We start from the raw sequence: 19,966 nt of genomic DNA, 5'->3' as shown, positions 1-19,966 counted from the left end.
ATGAACTCCTGTATGTGCTTGTTTGTGAGCTTCTTGTATTTTTTGAGCTTCATCAATGAAGCTACAATCTGGCGATCTATAATAAGGCTATAATGTGCACCACAATGTTCTCTCATTGATCCCCGAATGGGATGCAACAATGACCTGATGCATTTTGAATAATTAATGGGCACGTAAGAAGAACATTGGAACAATAAAATGTGATTCAGATCAATAAAAATGAGCTTACTTGATAGCGTGAACTCTCTTCTTGATGCCTCCTCCTCCAATCTTCAATTTCTCAATATCTTTGAATTTCTTTTGTCGTTGATGTAGACCCAGTGCAGTTTTTTTGAGTCTTAGTCCATCCCTGTCCTTTTGAAGCTTTGAAATGGTTTCCTTGTTGTTGAGTAACTTCTGCACATATCCCTCCATCGTTTGCTTCAATGATCGTTCTCCTTCATGAGCAAATCTCTTTCTTCTTTGAGAACATTGTTGGCCACTTGCAAATGTTGTGTATATCCTAAAAATCCAGTGTAACCATCTCCAGTAAAGTTTAACAAGGATGTGACATTCCTAAATGGGGGTGTAGAATTCGTAAATGGGTCCTTGGGATATAACGTCCCATCAGTCCATAAATCCACGTTCTTGTTTCCTTGCATCCTCAATTCCTCTTTTGAAAGAGCAGACACCATATTTGGTTTGTTTTGCTTACTCACAGGTTCATATTCGTGTTCAAGCTTGATGTGCATGTGGTAAACATCTCTTCGATTTCTTGATCTTCCTTCCATTTGCCACTTCCAAGCTCTCCCTCACTGCATGTGTCCTCAGAATGCTTGATCTTTGAAGGAGCAGTATAAGAGTATGTCTAAAACAATATAATAACTCCATCTTTTTCTTTCAAATATGAACGAAAGTGTGCCAAAAGAAGTAGTCTCCTTGTTCAAAACTCAAATTTCTTGGACATTACTGTAACCTCTGTCAACCATGCAAGCAGTCGCAGCTGTGAGAGGAGCATGGCAGCTGTGAGAAGGGTGTTTTGGCCACCGTGTGAGAAGGGTGGCCAGTAGCCATTACCAAGATAGCGAAGAGGCCTACCATATTGAATGTCCAAATGGTCAGAAACTGAAGGATTATAAAAGCTTTCATTCTCTTCATTAAAATTATATCACTTTTTTCCTTATTATTTGGAGGCTTCTTATTTTCTCTCTCTTAGCTGACCTGGTGTTTCTTAGAGGGCCCAAAATTGAGTCCAAATCTTGCCTAATGATGATGGTGGGGTGGCTATAGGGGGTTGTGAGGCAAGAGAGGAATCCCAAAGTTTTGACCAATCCATGAGCATGTCAGGGACCCTAAGAGAATGAACAACTTCTTTGGGCCCACCAGGTTCTAATCCCACCTCCCCCACATCCGTAAACACAGGGGAACAATCCCACCCACTCTCAATTGAACCAATGAGTAGTAGACCCCCTTTTGGGGAGGAATACTCAGTACCCATGAGTGGACAACCATCAAATCCTTTAGGATCATTCCAGCCACTACAGACAACCACTCACGTGATGGAATACATGTCGGCTGCAAGGAAGCCACCCCTCTACCCAACAAGGACCAACCCCTAGGAGAGCAATCCAACCAGATATGAACTCAGAACCCTCCCGACTATGCAGCTAGAAGGGGTAGGCTTAGAGGGAATGCCTCCGAGTACAGAGCAGCAAGCACCTACCCTGTTACAGTAGGACTGGACTTTTTTTTCACTCCTATTGCTGCAGAGCAAGCACTCAAACAAAACTACGGCCTAGGGCCAAATGACCCCTTATCCCCCCGAGAATACACCAACCCATACGATGATCTATTTTTAATAACAGTACCAGGGGAGAGCTACATGTCACAAAGCTTGGGGAGGGGTCAAACACCATCCCCCACCTACATCTACACCCAGGCTGTACCCAGTACCACAGAAGACCCCTTGTTTGGGCTAGGAACCGATCCTTACGGATCTGTCCCTATAGCTACACCAACCTATACATATGCAGAAGCAGTCCCAGACATAGGAGGGTATCCTATGCCGAAAATAGATCCAAATCCTTTCAGATCGGTCCCACGAGTACCCCAGTCTTGTTCGGTGCTACCTCCCATCCTGCTACCACTTCGATCTTTACAAGCACGGTGAGAAGCACACCGTCGTTTACAATAATGTACTCCATCCCATTAGGAGCCTATGCGGACAGCCCACCAGTCACAGGTGTGCCGGTCACAAGTAACCCATTCACCAGCACTCCATTCTTCACCACTGGTCATACAGGGAGGGCTAGAGGATCTATAGCTACGGCTCGACCATCCGTCACCCCCACTGGCGATATCCCCATCAATATCCCTACGAGTGTTCCACCCAACTTCTATGTTCCCCGTACACACTTTGCATCTTCTAGTGGCTATGCCCCCACTTCAACCCATACCCCCACATCAACCTATCCCTGAGGGCCAGGTGCTTCGACCTATTCACAACCACCCATATACACCTATCCCCCAAATTACTATCCACCCACAAACCCCTACCCCACTGCCACAGTGAATCCACCACCGCCACCACTCCCTCCGGTGGTAGCCACTATACTAACCAAAGCCAATTTGAGGGACTTGGCAGTGGCAGTCAGACGAGGTGTGATATTTGCCCAATGAGACAATACACACGGAGTAAAGCTGTATCAAATAGCATGACTTCTGACCAAATTCGATGGCTCAGGGGACTCAATATCATACTTTGAACAATTCGAACAAGTCTGTGACTTGTTCAGAGACTTGGAAAAGTTAGTCAAAGTAAAGTCATTTGGCATGACTCTGGATGGCAAGGCTAGCACATGGTTTAGATCCTTGAGCCCAGCTGAAACCATCAATGTGGAAGTCTTGAAAAAGGCATTCATCAAGGGCTTTGCTCCCCACGGGGCCAAGTGGAGTCCTATCTCTCAACTCTATGGAGTAAAGTAGAAACCAAAAGAGTCTCTATGAGACTTTATTGCAAGGATCTGAACTCCAGGTGCAAGCCAAAGGAGAAGTTGAACAACGTGCAACTCCTACCAAGGTTCCTCCTTGGGACCAAGAATCCAAGGCTACATGATTTTCTAATCCTCAACAACCCCCGATCCTTTGAGTCATACTACAAGTTAGCCATCGACATGGATGACAATACGATGGAAGGATAACTAGTGGAAACCATTCCAATCATACAGGAACCAGGATCGAGAGCGAGTGTCACTTCTCAGGAAGAGAGACCGGAGAAAAAAGGCAACTTGCTCCAGAACATGACCACAAATGAATTGGCTACATTAATTTCTGAGCAGATAAGCCAACATCTGAAGGTAGAAAGCAACAATGCCCCCGCTAACCCACATCTCTACCCATGCAGGGATATGATTTGGTGTGTGGTCTGCCATCAAAACCACACAAGCACAAAATGTCCAAGGCTGAGGGCCCGCCCTCAATATTATTGTGCTCATTGTGGAAGATGGGGCAATCATGAGACGACACATTGCAGATACCCAAGATTGCCAGCCCTTTAAGCCCCACCCATGACACCTGCCACTGGGGCTATAGTTCTCGTGAATCAACCACCCCCAGGCACGTACCGAGTCCAAGAGACTCCATTACCCCCACCAATCCTACTACCACAGCCTCCTCCACTGAGGATCACACTAGTTAGACACATGTCTTTAGAGGAGAGTGCAGACTGGGAGTACCAAGACCAGCCACAAGAGCTCTAGTACGAGCCATTTTGGGACGAGCCATCACAGTCATGGCAATATTACTATGTATCCCAAGAAGACTATTTGTCACCACCGGCCCTAGTATACCAAGCATTTGCTCAAAGGCTGAGGATAGATCTCAACAACACAATTAGGAGACCACCCATGGAGTGTTTCCACTGTCAAGGTCTCCATTGTGTGGCTGAGTGTCTGATCAAGAATTTAATACCAACACCAGCTCAGTCACCACTTTGGATGATGTGTCAAGGATGTGGCATAGACCACCTCTTCAAGGACTGTCTAATGAAGGCACCTCCAAGCTCGCCTCCCCCTACACCAAATGCTATAGCAAGCATCAACTTGCTTAATGTCCAACTTGCGGCGACCGAGACAGTGCCTCTCAACATAATCACCAGATCTCAAGCCAAGGCAAGTGGCGAGGCCAAGGCTGAAGAAAAAGCCAAAAAGAGGACCAGACAAGGAAAGCAAGTAGTTCGAGGTAAGGAAGCAATGATCATACAAAGCAGATCGGATGAGGACATTGCAACCGTCTCCACTACCTCCAGTGGAACCCAAACCGACAAGGCTTTGCTCGCTCCACCACCAATCACCACAACCAAACCCGTTACAGCCAAGGGCGTAGGGGAATACAAGCCATGCCCCTATCTCGATCCAATTGAAGAAAAGAGAAGGCTCCAGGAAGCTATCAAACTAGTGAAGCTTCAGCAAGCCATTGACCAGGTTCAAGAAATCCAGGTTAAATACAAATAGAGACTGCAGGCCAGCAAGGGCTCGAATTCAGTCTATCCAGCCCAATCCTCGGCTAGTTAGGGGGGTAAAAGCCTCCACATTTCACAAACAGTAGCAGAGTTCTATTTCGACAGGATCCAATGGAGGCAGAACACTCATGGACCGTATGTTTGATGATATGCCTACCGCTACAATTCCCAAAGGGCCGAAGATAGCCCAATATGTCAAGTCACCCAAATGGACCTTCATATCCAATGTCGTACATCGGCATGGGTGTAGAGAGTCCACGAAGAACTAGGGCTGGATCTCGTCTCATCTGATCCACTCGATCCTGGATGTGTCACGGATGTCGCGTTCGGATCTCTGTGATCTCTAGGTGGTGTGATCTCGGTGTACGGTATCCTGGAACTCGTGGTCGTCGGCGGGCTCTAATCTCCTCAGCCTGCTGTAAGGTAACTCCATGTGGGGGTGTAAGACGTGGGGCGACTGATGGCTGAAAGAACTCCATGAGGTGGGACTGGCATCCTCCGCCGATCGGGGTCGGTAGGGGGGGCTAAAGTAGTATCTCTCTCTGTCTCTGGATCTCTAGTAGGAAGCGTCCGAAGTGTCATGGATCTGTGGAGGCCATGACCTGCCAGAGTGATGGCTGGTTCCTGAAGATCATAGGGTATCTCCCTTGGACTGTGTTGTAGGCTGGGCATCTGCAGCTCTTGGAAACATTAAGGCATGGGACGGGTCGAACGACTGTACCTTGTCAAGCTTAACTGTCTACAAGAGTCACAGAGAACCCCCCCCTTGCAGGCATATTCTAAGCATAATAAAGGTGGTAGTGAAAAGGAACTAGTGCCGGATGGAAAAAGGTGATAGTCATGGGGCAATAAGGTGCATATGACAGTAGTAGTCCATGGGAGAATCAGGTGCTCCAAGAAGTCCGTGGTTGGCTTGCAAAGTAAGCTAAGAAGTTCCTAATTGGCTCTGAAAGGCAAGGCATCCTTCTCCACTGGCAAGTTGCCATCAAAAGGAGTCGTCACACCAATCAAAAGAAGCCATCGTGTAGCAAGAAAGACTTCGCTGAAGCAAGGTTAAATTTTTTTTTTCGAAATTTGAGCAAATTTTAAGCATTAACCTAGGAGCAGTCAGACAGGTTCGTGCAACATGCAACATGGGATGCAAGGGTCAATTTCAACAAGGTTGGTCCAGAAGGCCCAAACAAGTTAGATAATGACATGTTTCAAGTCTGAAGTCTTTTTAGTATGAGGTAGGACTTCTGCGCGCAGAAGTTATGTCCCAAAGTCATTCAAAAACACATTTTTAGGCAAGAAGAGGCATTTCTGGGCAAACTTCAAAAAAATTCTCATACTGAAGAATCTCTACGTGTAGAAGTTGGAAACTGCTCAAATTTTCATAGGAGGCCAAACATGAAGTTAGGAGCATTTTCTGGGTAAAGTGTAATTTTTCGCATACTAAGTGACACGTGGCATCTCTGCGTGCAGAAGTAAAAGAGGATGTTTTTTGTCAGATTCTTGGAAATTGAGGCCTTGGGAATAATTTGGGAAAAATTGAAAAATTTTGCTATGTAAGTCATCTCGTGCAAAGATCTAGACTTCTGCGCGCAGAAGTCCAAAAGCCTATTCCAAAGTGTGGGGGGTGGATCCAAATGAGGCACTGGAAGTGGTCATCACCAAGGAATCTACGCAGGCAGCCTTCAACCTTAACAGAGTTGGAGCTGTTCCTTCACACAGATCAAGAAGGTGCTAGTTGAACTCAAAGACATGGTGGAGCCACATGCTTATTCCTCAAGTGGCATTGACTTCAAGTATATCCTGGATCCTCAACTAAAGAAGGCAGCACTAGCATCGGTAATGATAACGAAGTTAACATACAGTCATCATCACTGGTACAACCGATTGGGCGGATTTCCAGATTGGGTGGATTTATTCTATAAACAGATTGGGATGGTGCGCAAGAACCATGGCCACAAAATTGAGAATCCCATGCTCCTTACATTCTTTATCTATCGACTGCTCAACTGAGATATTCCACCTCTCGATTTTGGCATGGGTCTTCAGGCAACACCCATGGTGTCCCCAACCAAAATTGCAACTCGGGCATCATCACATCCTCAACCGTCAGAAAAAGGAAAAGCCCTAGAGGACAGTGATGACAAAGAGACGGAGAGCGATGACACCATGACAATCAAAGCCAGAACAACAATTGGGGCCGGATGCTTATCCAAGGTAGTCTAGGAAGAGGATTTACCTCAAGAGGATCCTAGAGAACAACAACCACATGCCAAGCAGGGCCAGAGTTCAATGGCAGTGCAAGAGCCGATCAGGAGCCACTGAAGGAGGCAAATTATGATGAACAAATGGAAGATAGTCAATCATTGGAGTTGCATGCAAATCTACCATCTGCCTCTATTCCAACCCAAGCAACATCACAACCTACCGCCTTTGCGGGTACCTTCATGGGGGAGCCCTCCAACGTCTTCCCAATTCCAACAATGCACCCTACTCCATGTCCACAATGTCTGGATACCGTCACCTACAAAGTGCCACACCTACCTCCGCCAGTGCAAATTGGGGATCTCATTTCTTATGCAGTTCACACGTTTCCTAATCAACAAGCTTACAGAGACAACCGGGCCCGTGATCCCATTTCAATGGCGGAGTATGAAAATATGTTTCAACAACACTGCAACATGCAGTGCGAGCGGTGACACAACTATAGGAGAGGACGCAGGTGGAGTTGGAGCGGTCCGAAATGGAATTAAAGGTGGTTAAAGCAATGGGAAACAAGCTCGTTGATGAGGCTGCACAGCTCCAAAACAAGAACGCCGCACTTACACAGGAGCAGTTCCGTGCAGGCCAGGCACTCGACGAGGCCAACAAGATTAAGATAGAGTTGTCCAACAAACGGCCGAGGATCGATGACCTGGAGGGAGAACTAGAGAGGACGCGCACCGCACTGGAGGGACACATCGACAATCTCAGGAAAGAACTACAATAGGAGAAGGCCATGGCTAAAGAGGTCACCACGACTCTTCAGGTGAAAATTCAACAGATCACAAAGCAGAAAGAGGAAGATGCACAGGTGGCAAAATATTATCGTCACGCTGCTGAGCAAGTGGCCAAAAGGGACCAGTTGAAGCAGTAGTAATTGGCAGATGAGTTGTAGAAGGCACATCAACAATTGGTCCAGATGAGCAAACAGTTATCGAAGGCCACGACTGCACCTCCACCAGAACCACCTGCCACCTAACTGTCATGCTTGAGCCTGTACGAGAAAGAAGCATAGGAGCTTGAGCAGCTTTCAATCGCACCACGCACAATCACGCAAACCCTCGAATACTATTTTCACACCATTAAACTTAGCCTAATCACTCACAATTTAGATTTCACATAGCCTTTAGAGTCCCATAATTTTGAAGGTCCTCCGTAGAACCACACTACACAACCACCCCACCCTAGTAATGTCCTATTTTGCCAACTTCTTCTCCCTTTCCAATCCCACAGATCTCTTCCAATTCCTCATCCACCCACTAGTGCTGAACTTTAGGGGGTGGTGCAAGTTCTTGTAGGAGACCCAAATATACAATGATGGGTTTCTCTACCTTTCAGCCCCCAACATCCAACGGTATCTAGTAGATGATCGCATTATTGGCGAAATTCTTCACTAGATGCATTCAATAGGATGGCTGGAAGCAAAGAGTACCCATGAATACCTGCAAGAACAACTCATCAGAATATAGGCCGTCCGGGATTTGTGTACTTCATAGCCGAGTTGTGTCCATGCTATGATAGATGATGTGGATTGGATATCATGCAATCTTGGATCCTGATTTTCACTACCACGATGAATCAGACTTTACATCAATAGAATGGACACAAGCTCTGACTCAATTTGAAGATGAACACTTCACATCAGCATAATGGACCGAGCCAAAACCCTCATGCACCACCCCTGGGCATCAATAGCACAAATAAATAGCCCTTGGGTACATACCCACTATACTCAAATAAAGTTTAGCACCTAGTGACTTTCCTTAAGCTATCCCCACCTTCTTCTCCACCCAGTCAAAAACACACCACCACACACATCCCCACTCCATCCACATTACTGAAAGATGTTCAAGACCAGTGGCTCCCTGATCTCCTATAGGCTCAAGCAGTTGATAGCAAAGTAGTGGACTTTGAGTGCCCATAAGACATTGAAGCACCATCGGAATCTTTCGGACAACAACAGGATCTAGGTGAAGATCTTAAGGCCACCCTCCAGGAAGTAATGGAGTTGAACCCACCCCCGGAGTACCTGGAGATCAACTTGCTCATAGAGCTTAGTATTTCTTGCCCCTTGCGAGAAGTACGTCAGCTGCACCAATTCGACGGGAAGAATCTTCTTCCTACGTTCACACTGCTCTGGGCAGCAGATTTATCATATGTAATTGATTACGTCTCAAGTTATTTTAATAAGTGGGCAGTGGAACATTTGCCATGTATCCAGGGGGGGTACTACCAGCCAGACAAGACACACCTCCTTTGCCAGAATTTCTACAACAACTCCTCGAATGGCAAAGGTGACTATTGATGGCAGGCTCCAAGTATTGAAGTATTTATTGTGACCAACCTCGACATCGACGGCAGATCGATCCAATGTATATGCCTCTCCAACGTCGATGGTCGTGGGAAGCTTTTTATAAAATCAGAAGAGAAGACACCAACGTCCGATTTAACTTTCCTCTTCTGCAACATCCTTACCCCCTCACAACTCAGCAAATTGGCAGGAAAAATTTTTGATTTTATCGACAAACTAATCCTCATACCGGATCCAGCTGTCCTAGCTACCATTAAAATTCTCTGGCTGCTCGAATTTTTGATAAAGAAGGTCACACCGAGCAAAGAAGAAAGAGAGAATTTTTGCAATCACAAACTGGTCTTTGACCTAAATAAGGGGCCGAACATGAGGGGAGTCATGCGACTATAGTTCCATATTCGAAATCTCTCCTCCGTCTATGTCTGCCTGTTTGAGGACATTTTTGAGACTAGATTTTGGCAATCGTATATATTATGCCGAATCCACGGGAACGCCTGTGCATCGTGGATATATTCAAAAGCAATAACCTGCTCAACCCCGGTACCATGCTCCATGGGACTGGAGCTGCAATAGGAAGGGAGGCTTATCAACCCATTTTCCACTTTGGGTTAACATGTCTTTGAAAACTGTAATAAGCAGAGAATCTGCATATTTTCCATAGTAGTTGAGCCATAAAGTTGTTCCCCTACAAGATTTGCACTAGAACAATAGGCTTGAGTCATGGGCCAAGCCATAGCCTTGTAAAATGAGTAGAAAAGCCTTTAAAGGCCATTTTTGGGTTAGAAGGTTTAGACCAACCCTAAAAAAGGTCAAAAGTATATAAGCCAACTTTTCAAGAGTTTGGCTCATTTTGGTTGGTGCGATTCAAGGAATACAAGTGAGGAGCTCATTTGCCCTCTTGCTTCCATACTTGTCTCTTTGTCATTTGCATTATTGTAGATGTGTATGCTTTCCCTCTTTCACCCCTTTGCTCCCATTCCTTCTACTCTCTTCCCTTCCTCTTTCCCTTCCCCTTTTGCATCACTCCCACAACCCCATGAATCCCTTGCAATCCAATTGACACTTGGTTGAGTTAGAAGAAGACAAGCGGTCACCGTTTGAAGAAGAGGGAGCTACTCTTTAGGCTCCAAGCATCAACCCATCATTGACAATAAGGTTTGAATCCTTTGAGGTAAGAGGTAAGGTAGAGGTTAGCTCCTCCTACTTCTCTCTTCATAGTTTTTGGGCTTAATAAAGCTCGCTGCCATAAGCTTGCCAAAAAGCATTCCCCTCAAAATATGAAGAAGTTGTGTTTAGATGATAGTAATTGTGAGTGATCAACAAGTTACACATCAAGTGGAGGACATTATTTCAAAAGCTCCCTACTCAGATCGGATGGCAAGTTGCTCTATTAAGTTCATGTTTCTAATCTTTATGGATTACACATTGAAACTCACAAGCACTCATTTTACATAGGCATGAGTCTATGGTGGGGGTTCAGGAAACTCCAACTTAACCGGGTTTCGATTTTGTGTGGTTGACTAGAGAAATGCCTTGTTGGGTGTTCATGGATCTATACATTGGGAAATTTATCAAGTTTGGTCTTAGATAATGCCAATGCATCTCAAACTAACATGTGATTGTAAGGCAATCTTGGAAATTTGTCAAGTTTGGTCTTGGATGTGTTATGTGATTCTACATAGTATATGGATCACTCGTCATAATGCTAACTAACATGTGATTATAAGGCATCCTTGGATGAGCTTAGAGTCATGGTTTTTCTCCTTGTGAGGAATGTATAGTTTGGTATAATTTAGCTTAACTTGGCCCCTTGGGCATCTTTAGGCACTTGGCTCTATTAGGATATAGCTTATTTTGAGCCTATTGTGTTGCTTTTTTGCTCACAAATTTGTTTGTAAGATGTACTTTTATACTTTGTTTTCTCTATATACATACATATATATATATATATATATAATTTGGTTATTAGCTAGAGCACTACCTCCTTGAGGGAGTGCTAAGGTAAGGGGTGCAATACACGAACACCCAAAAGTCATACCTCATATATATATTCTTAATGACATAGATGGGACATTTGAATTCATAATCATCCTATGCATGGGAGATGTTTAAAAGCTTGGGAATGGTTTGACAAGCATTCAACCATGGGGTGATGTGTGAGGGCCTTTCTACATGGTTACCTAGTAGATGGACACCGTACACTAGCCATACACAAATGCTCTAGTAGGTGAATACCTACCTTTGTAACTTTACATGTGTAATTGTAAATAAATATATGTGTGGTACAATAGCACGATGCCACATTGTTAGCTATAAAAACTAAAGCGATGCCATTAATAACAATATTGCTTTCTTTCCAATAAACTAGGAGGGGGTGCCTAAATGGAGTTGTACACACTTGTCAGCTTTAGTGTGAAAATAACCTCCCCCCCTTCATGCCATTCATTTTCTTTCCCTTGTCTTATTCCCTACCCTTTAAAATATATCAAAAGGGAGAGTTATCCCACTAGACCCACCAGTAACTAGGAACAAGGGTTCAAGCCCTTCTTTCTACATCCCCCCTTTAGAGGCAATTAAAGGAATGTAAAAAGTTTTCAAAACACTTTTTCCATAACATTTTGCTTTTTCTTTCATAAAATCCATCACACCCAACAACAACCATGTTGAAACTTTCTTGCTATGTTTCTCTCCCTTGTTGACCATTGTCACCTTGCACGATCACTTTGGAAGGAAATACAAGTTTAGTGTGACTCTTCAAGGGGTGGGTGTTTAAAGGCAATACTAGCAATGTAAAAACTTATTCAAAACACTCTATGTCCATAACATTTTGCTTTCTTTCCCCTTAAAAACACATCACACCCAACAAGGCTAAAAATCAATCCTAAGATACACCCACTCGATGATCTAGAGAGGATGGATGGAGATGAGTGGGGAGAGGAGGAAGGAGTGGGAAGATTGGTGATAAATGATGGAGGCATGGGAGATGTCACCTCACCTAAGTATCTAGGGAGGAGTACTGGTGGCAGGTCAAGTCCAGCCGCCTCGCCCAATCGAACGTTCCTGCATGACAAGAGCCAAAAAAAAACATTCTTTGCAAGATAGCACTATAGCCCATCGCCAGACTGACACTCGAAATCCTACAACTAAAGATTCCAAGAAGAAGACGATGCCCCCAAGCTCAACACATGCTGGAGATAGGAATCACCACCCCGGAGGAACTTCAGACAAAGGATCATATCGTGGTGCTTTGTCTTCTAGGTCCGGAAGGCTCCTCGCCAACCCTACCTTCTTGCTCAAGACCTCCGTTGCCCGGTCCATTCAAATCGAGAAAGAAGAGAATGGTGCATCGATCTTATTCGACTGCATCGCCGATGCAACCGACACAATCACCAGTACTCCCTCCTTGAAAACTCAGCATGCAGATGAAGCTCAACAAGAAGATATCGGAAGCGATGAAGATCGACACGGTAAGACCACGAAAGCCTAGGTTGATGATTCTCTTCTTGAGGCTTCTTGTAGCTGGCTTGAGGAACACGCACTAGTTGGGTTCATTCCCGGGGCGAGACCTCCTCACTCTGTCGTTGAAGCATGTGTTGAGATATCGAGCTCAACATGTGTGGACATTGATGAGTTGCCAAGGTGAGGCGACTGTTCTACATTTATATCACCGACATGGTTTGGTGGTATCTATGGCACTAATGAATAACAGCTGTATGACAGCTATTGATGTATGGTTTGGGTTCAGACTAGGAACCATGTAGCTAGGGTTTGTAGAACACTTAGACATAGAGTGTTCATATCTCTTTTTATGTAAGTAGTGGTGTGTGGTTTTGCAAGTAAGAAGGATAACACACTTTGGCCTCCACCTCTTTTGTCTTGTCTCTTTGGTGTGTGAAGAAGAAGGTTGCATTTGAGCTTCCCTCTCTCTCTCCCCCTTATTCTTTTCATGGTATCAGAGCTTTCGTGAGGGAGCTTGACAGATAAGCAAGGATGCGGCATACGGGTAAGACTGTTCTACATTTATATCACCGACGTGGTTCGGTGGTATCTATGGCACTAATGAATAACAACTGTATGACAGCTATTGATGTATGGTTTGGGTTCACACTAGGAACCATGTAGCTAGGGTTTGTAGAACACTTAGACATAGAGTGTTCATATCTCTTTTTATGTAAGTAGTGGTGTGTGGTTTTGCAAGTAAGAAGGATAACACACTTTGGCCTCCACCTCTTGTGTCTTGTCTCTTTGGTGTGTGAAGAAGAAGGTTGCATTTGAGCTTCCCTCTCTCTCTCCCCCTTATTCTTTTCATGGTATTAGAGCTTGGTTCGTGAGGGAGCTTGACAGATAAGCAAGGATGCGGCATACGGGTAAGAGTGTCTTTGTCTCTTTCTGCCTTTGGTCTTCGGTGCGGCCGAATTTTCGTTTCGGGCGCGTTTCGGGCGTGTTTTCGGGCCCGCAAGTTTTTTGCAGGCATTTCACGAAACTGCTATTTCAGGACTATGTGTTCTCGAAATTTGATATTTGCAGAGCGGAAGTGCGATTTTGTTGTGCAGGCAGTGACCACACTTGACCTTGGAGCCTTGGGTGCTGGTGGATGCAAATATATGCCCATACGTCACATGTTGTGACTGTATGATTGAGCAGAAGTGCCGCAGGAGAGCTCTGTGTGTTATTTGGAACTCGCAGGTTTTTTGCAGTTCGCAGTTTACACTTGTAGAGTAAGATGGCAGATAGTGGCCTTGCTCAACTTGTCAGTGAGAAACTACACAGAGAAACTACACAAGAATAACTTCCAAGCGTGGAAGTTCAGAATGACAAACTTCCTTATGGGAAAGGGCTTTTGGGACTTCATCACAGGTGAAGAGAGGGAGCATGTGCTTCCTGAAAATGCCACTGCTACACAATTGCAAGCGTATAAGACATGGTCTGAAAGAGCGAGAAAGGTGATGTACTGGTTGTCTGTTAGTGTCTCAGATTCAATGATTGTGCATATACAAGATGCAGTCACGCCAAAGGAGGCTTGGGATACACTTGTGAAAATGTACAGCACAAACACACAAGCTCGGAAGATGCAGCTAAAGCAAGAGTTGCATAATGTGCAGAGAGACAAGCTGAGTATAAATGATTACTCTTTGAAGGTGAAGAAGCTTGCAGATGCCCTTGGTTCTATTGGAGCACCTGTTGACGATGAAGACCTTGTATCAGTGACCTTGAATGGTCTTGGCAAGGAATACAGTCAGTTTCGGACATCCATTGGAGTTCAAGAGACATTTCCTGACTTTCAGGAGTTGATTGCTCTTCTTATAATTGAGGAGGCAAGAACAAAGGGTAATTTGTCTTCATCTGGAAGCTCACAAGAGCAAGTCCTCTATGCAGATTCAGGTAGAGGCATAGGTAGATCCTCATCAAGAGGACGAGGAGGTGGTAGAAATGGCAATCGTAGTCATCATCAACAACAAGCAGAAAATCAAACTCATGAAGGTGGAAGAGGCCATTCTAGAGGCAGGGGGAGCCAAAGAGGCCGTGGTGGTTGGCAAAGAAGCCAACAATCAGATAACAGTCTTGATTGCTACTATTGTAGAAAACCAGGCCATATTGCAAAGAACTGTTACAAAAAGCAAAATGACATAAAAAGTGGAAAACTGCAGCAAGGCAACTATGCATCCTCAAGTGGGCAGGATGATGACAAAAGTGACTATTTGTTTATGATGCAGCACATGGTTAATTCCATGACGAAAAATGAAATAAACTACAAAGATGTTTGGTATGTTGATTCTGGTGCCTCTAACCACATGACCAGTCATGGTGAGTGGTTTAGAGAAGTTAAAAATCTGAAAAAACCAGGTTTTGTTGAAACAATTGATGACACTGCACATCCTATTGTGCAAGTCGGTAAAGTGCCATTGTCTATGAAAGATGGTAAAACAAAGTACCTATCTAATGTACTTCATGTTCCAAACATCACAAAGAATTTGGTTTCAGTTGGCTAAATGGTTGAGCAGGGTTTGCAGGTCAGATTTAATCCTCAAGGATGTTTTGTTCAGGACTTAAAAGATAAGTGCCACCTGGTTGCAAAAGGCAACAGAAATGGTAGAATGTTCACATTGGATGCTGGTATACCTAAGATAGATGCTGCTATGTTTGCACATGGAAGAGGCGTCATTTCAGATATTGAGATATGGCACAAGCATATTGGGCATGTGAACATACAAAGGCTGAAATCTATGCAGGCACAAAATATTATTGCAGGTTTGCCAAAGTTCAAGGTTGATGGAATGCCTAAGGTATGTGAAGCATGCCAGTTAGGCAAGCAAGCCAGACATGCTTTTCCAAAAAGCTCATATGTAAGCAAGAGACCATTGGAGGTGATTCACTCAGATGTTTGGACTGCCAATGAAGCATCCATGGTAGGATGTCACTACTATGTCAGCTTTATTGATGACTACAGCAGAAAGATGTGGGTTTATTTTATGAAGCATAAAAATGAAGTGTTTCCACACTTTCTGAGTTTCAAGGCAATGGTGGAAAAAGAAACAGGTTTGCAAATTAAAACGCTAAGGTCTGATGGAGGGGGAGAATATTTCTGAAATGAGTTCAGTGAATACCTTAGAAAACATGGTATTCAAAGAAAGTATTCATGCAGTCATACCCCTCAGCAAAATGGTGTTGCAGAAAGGAAGAACAAGCATACTGCAGAGATAGCACGAGCAATGCTAAACGAGAAAAAAATGCCACATTATTTTTGGGCTGAAGCAGTAGCAACTGCTGTTTATATTATGAACAGAACTCCCACTGCAGCTGTTCATGGAATGACACCTGAAGAAAAGTTCACAGGCAGAAAACCAGATTTATCCCACTTCAAAGTGTTTGGATGTATTGCATATGTTCATGTGCCTGATGAAAAGAGAAGAAAGTTGGATCCAAAAGCAGAAAAATGCATCTTTATTGGGTACTCTCTACAGCAGAAAGGATATAGATGCTATAATCCTTCTACTAGAAAAATGCAGGTTAGTAGAGATGTTGTATTTGATGAGATGAGTAGTTGGTATGCATCAACAAATGTTGTTATAGATGCAGATATAACAGAAAGTGCAGCTCCACATGTAGAGTAGCAATCAGAAATGCTTAGTGGACCTGGAGAGTCCTCTGGTAGTGGATCCAATGCTAAACCATGGTCAGGCAGGTTGAGATTTGATAGTAGGAAGTCAGATGCATCATCTCATGGTACACATGTATCATACAAAGGAAAGGAAAAGGTGGATCAGCCCCTCATGTCTGATGTGTCAGCAGGACACTCTTTTCTGGATGGTGAGTCTAGTGGCTCAAAGCAGAGCCTTGATGAGGAGCTAGGTATTCCATCTATTGTTACTCCTCGTGCACGAAAAGCTAGAAGCACTTTTAGGATGCCTGGCAGTGATCCAGGTGTATGCAGATCCACAAGGGTTAAATACCCTATTGACAGGTTGACTTATGATGGATTTGCAGCACATCATTATGCATACATGGTGAATGTTATACAAGAGGTAGAACCCTCTTCTCTTGATGAGGCACTTGGAGATAAGAAATGGAGAGATGCTATGGATGAAGAAATGGCAACATTGGTTGCAAATAGAACTTGGGAGTTGGTACAATTGCCTAAAGATAAGAAAGCAATTGGTTGCAAGTGGGTATATAAAGTGAAGCACAATTCTAATGGATCTGTGAGCAGGTATAAGGCAAGATTAGTTGCCAAAGGATATGTGCAGACATATGGAATTGATTATGAGGAAACTTTCAGTCCAGTTGCAAAGATGGCAACTGTAAGAGCAGTGATTGCTATGGCTGCAGCAAAAGGTTGGTCTTTGCATCAAATGGATGTGAAGAATGCATTCTTGCATGGTGATTTGCAAGAAGAGGTGTACATGGTGCAACCGCCAGGTTATGAGGATGATGCATGTCGAGAATTTGTGTGCAGGCTACGCAAAGCATTGTATGGTTTGAAGCAGGCTCCCAGAGCATGGTCAAACAAGATTGGGGAATATCTTGTTGCCATTGGTTTTCAGATTTCACATGCTGATTTTTCACTCTATGTGAAGAGGACAGATAGAGGAATCATTGTGTTGGTCATATATGTGGATGATCTGATTCTTACAGGTGATAATGATGCAGATATTCATGATGTGAAGATGCTATTGAAGAATAAATTTGAGATGGACTTGGGTGTGCTAAGATACTTCTTGGGCATAGAGGTGGTGAGATCACCTAAGGGCATTATGTTGTTGCAGAGGCAGTATGGCTTGGACACATTGTCGTATGACAGGCTGTAAGCCTATTTCTATGCCTCTAGATCAAAATGTGAAGCTTTCTATGGATGCAGGTGAGCTCTTGGAGGATCCCACTTTATACAGGAAGATTGTGGGTAGTCTAATCTACATGACAATTACACGACCAGACTTGAGTTATGTAGTTGGACTTGTGAGTCAATTTATGCAGGCACCTAGGAAGCTGCACTTGGATGCTGCTAGACATATTCTTAGATATGGTAAGTCCACTCTTGATTATGGACTCTTCTATGAGGCTGGCAGAGACATACAGTTGCATGGATATACAGATGCAGATTGGGTTGGTAGAGTCTTTGATAGGCGTTCTACTAGTGGTTTTATGTTCTCTTTTGGGAGTGCTGCTGTGAGTTGGAGCAGCAAGAAGCAGCCTACGGTTGCCTTGTCTAGCACAGAGGCAGAGTACAGGGGTGCTGCTATGGTAGCTTGTGAGGTAGCTTGGTTTCAAAAGCTACTTGGTGATTTAGATGTGCCTATGCATAGGGCTGTTGTTCTTTATTGTGACAACATGAGTAGCATACAGTTGGCAAATGAAGCACATAGAAGTGCATTATCATTTTGTGAGAGAGAAGGTTCTAGCAGGCCATTTGGATTTGGTATATGTCAGTACTGAGGATCAAGTGGCTGATATTTTCACAAAAGAATTGGGTGCAGAGAAGCTTCACAAGTTTAGAAGCTTACTTGGTATTCAGAGTATGGAGTTGAGCTCGAGGGGGAGTGTTGAGATATCGAGCTCAACATGTGTGGACGTTGATGAGTCGCCTGGGTGAGGCGACTGTTCTACATTTATATCACCAACGTGGTTCGGTGGTATCTATGGCACTAATGAATAACAGCTGTATGACAGCTATTGATGTATGGTTTGGGTTCACACTAGGAACCATGTAGCTACTCTACACATAGGGATTACCTATAAAGCCGGGGAAAGGGGAGGGATGGTTGGAACTACTCATGGATAGACCAGAGTATCATAAATGCTCAGAGGGGGGACTAATATGCCATTTTTGATTTTGATACTGCTTTGGTTCAATCACTCATGGAGAGGACTAGACTACGAGACACCTTTTTGGATGATGCCTCATGTGTTGTGGTTGCTTTATGAGCTTTGGATGCCACATGTTGTGTGTTATGCTTATGCCTTTTAGGGGGGTGATCCCTTGATTTTGTGATTGCAGGGAGTGCTTTCCTTTAGGGGGCTGGTTATCTTCCATTTTGCTCTTTGATTTTAGTTCAATGATCACACATCACTCCAGGGGGGTATGTTGGGTTACAGTGCTTCCACCTCACCTAGAGAGTGCTGGTGTTGATCAGTAGGATTAGGGCACTTATTACTCCAAGTAGCGGAGGTTTTTTTCCCCCAGTTAGTGTATGGCCCACGTGACCTCATGTAGGAGGTACGGGCATCTCTTCTTTGACCCTATCTGCCTAGGGATTGGGGCTATATCCCTATGTACTTTCATTCATCTTTTGAGTCTGCAATTAGTGTTGCATCCTTCTGACTCCTTGTGTCTCCCACAGACTCTGTCAAATCCTGGCAAGGCCTTTCTCTTTGCTCTCACAAAAAACAAGATCTCTTATTGTACATGGCCTTAGCCTGACAAGTTTCACTGACTCTAGTCAAGGCCGTATCAGTTGTATCACCCTGGCACTAAAAAGCTTATCACGAACAGAGATGTAGTGTTTATTGAGGATTCTTCTCATCCATTAGAATCAATCAGGAAGCAGCCTGAGATTTTTGCTCATGATGTATTTGAGTTGTTGCTGCCTCAAGATGGAAATATTAGTGGTGCATCACCTATGAATAGTATGCAGTCCCAAACAGCCACAAATCAACCTGCTACAGCTGATATTCAGCCTCATATTATCCCTCCAAATATGCCTATTGTTGTGGGGGTTATTGGTACACATGATGAGGAACATGCAGCTCTGAATCATCCAAAGGCATGCCTAATTAGTTGTTGGATACATTACGTGAGAGCAGATTGGATGGTCCTTTATTCTGCCAAGACACAGTATGGTTCCCAACATGTTTCTGGACTCCTTACTGATTATGCTTTGACAACTTTTATTGTGAGGAGGAGCCTGCTTCTTTTGAGGAAGCAAAAGAGGATCCACATTGGATGAAATCCATGCATGAAGAGTATGATGCTATCATGAAGAATGACACTTGGTTTTTGACAGATTTTCCATTTGGAAAAAAAGGAAACTGGTGTGAAGTGGTTTTACAAGTTAAAGCAGAAAGTTGATGGGTTAGTAGACCGATATAAGGCACGACTTGTAGCAAAAGGTCATGCCTAGGAAAAAGGGATTGATTATGATGAAATTTTTGCTCCCACATCACGGATGACCACTGTCAAAAGTCTTATTGTATTGGCTGGCTATTACTCTTGGACCGTTCATCAGTTGGACATTAAAACGGCCTTCTTGAATGGTGACTTGCATGAGGGGGTGTATGTGTTGCAGCCTCCTGGGTTTAAGGTCAAAGTCCAAGAATACAAAGTATGCAAGCTTAGGAAATTTGTTTATGGCCTTAAGCATATTTGGTTTCATAGGGGTTTACCAACAGTCCAACTAAGAGTACTCTTT

This window comes from Dipteris shenzhenensis, chromosome 2 (genome assembly GCF_047967505.1).
Source record: "Dipteris shenzhenensis isolate YYH24624 ecotype China chromosome 2, Dip_SZ_1.0, whole genome shotgun sequence".
NCBI lineage: Eukaryota > Viridiplantae > Streptophyta > Polypodiopsida > Gleicheniales > Dipteridaceae > Dipteris > Dipteris shenzhenensis.
Note: the sequence above shows the minus strand (reverse complement) of the source record.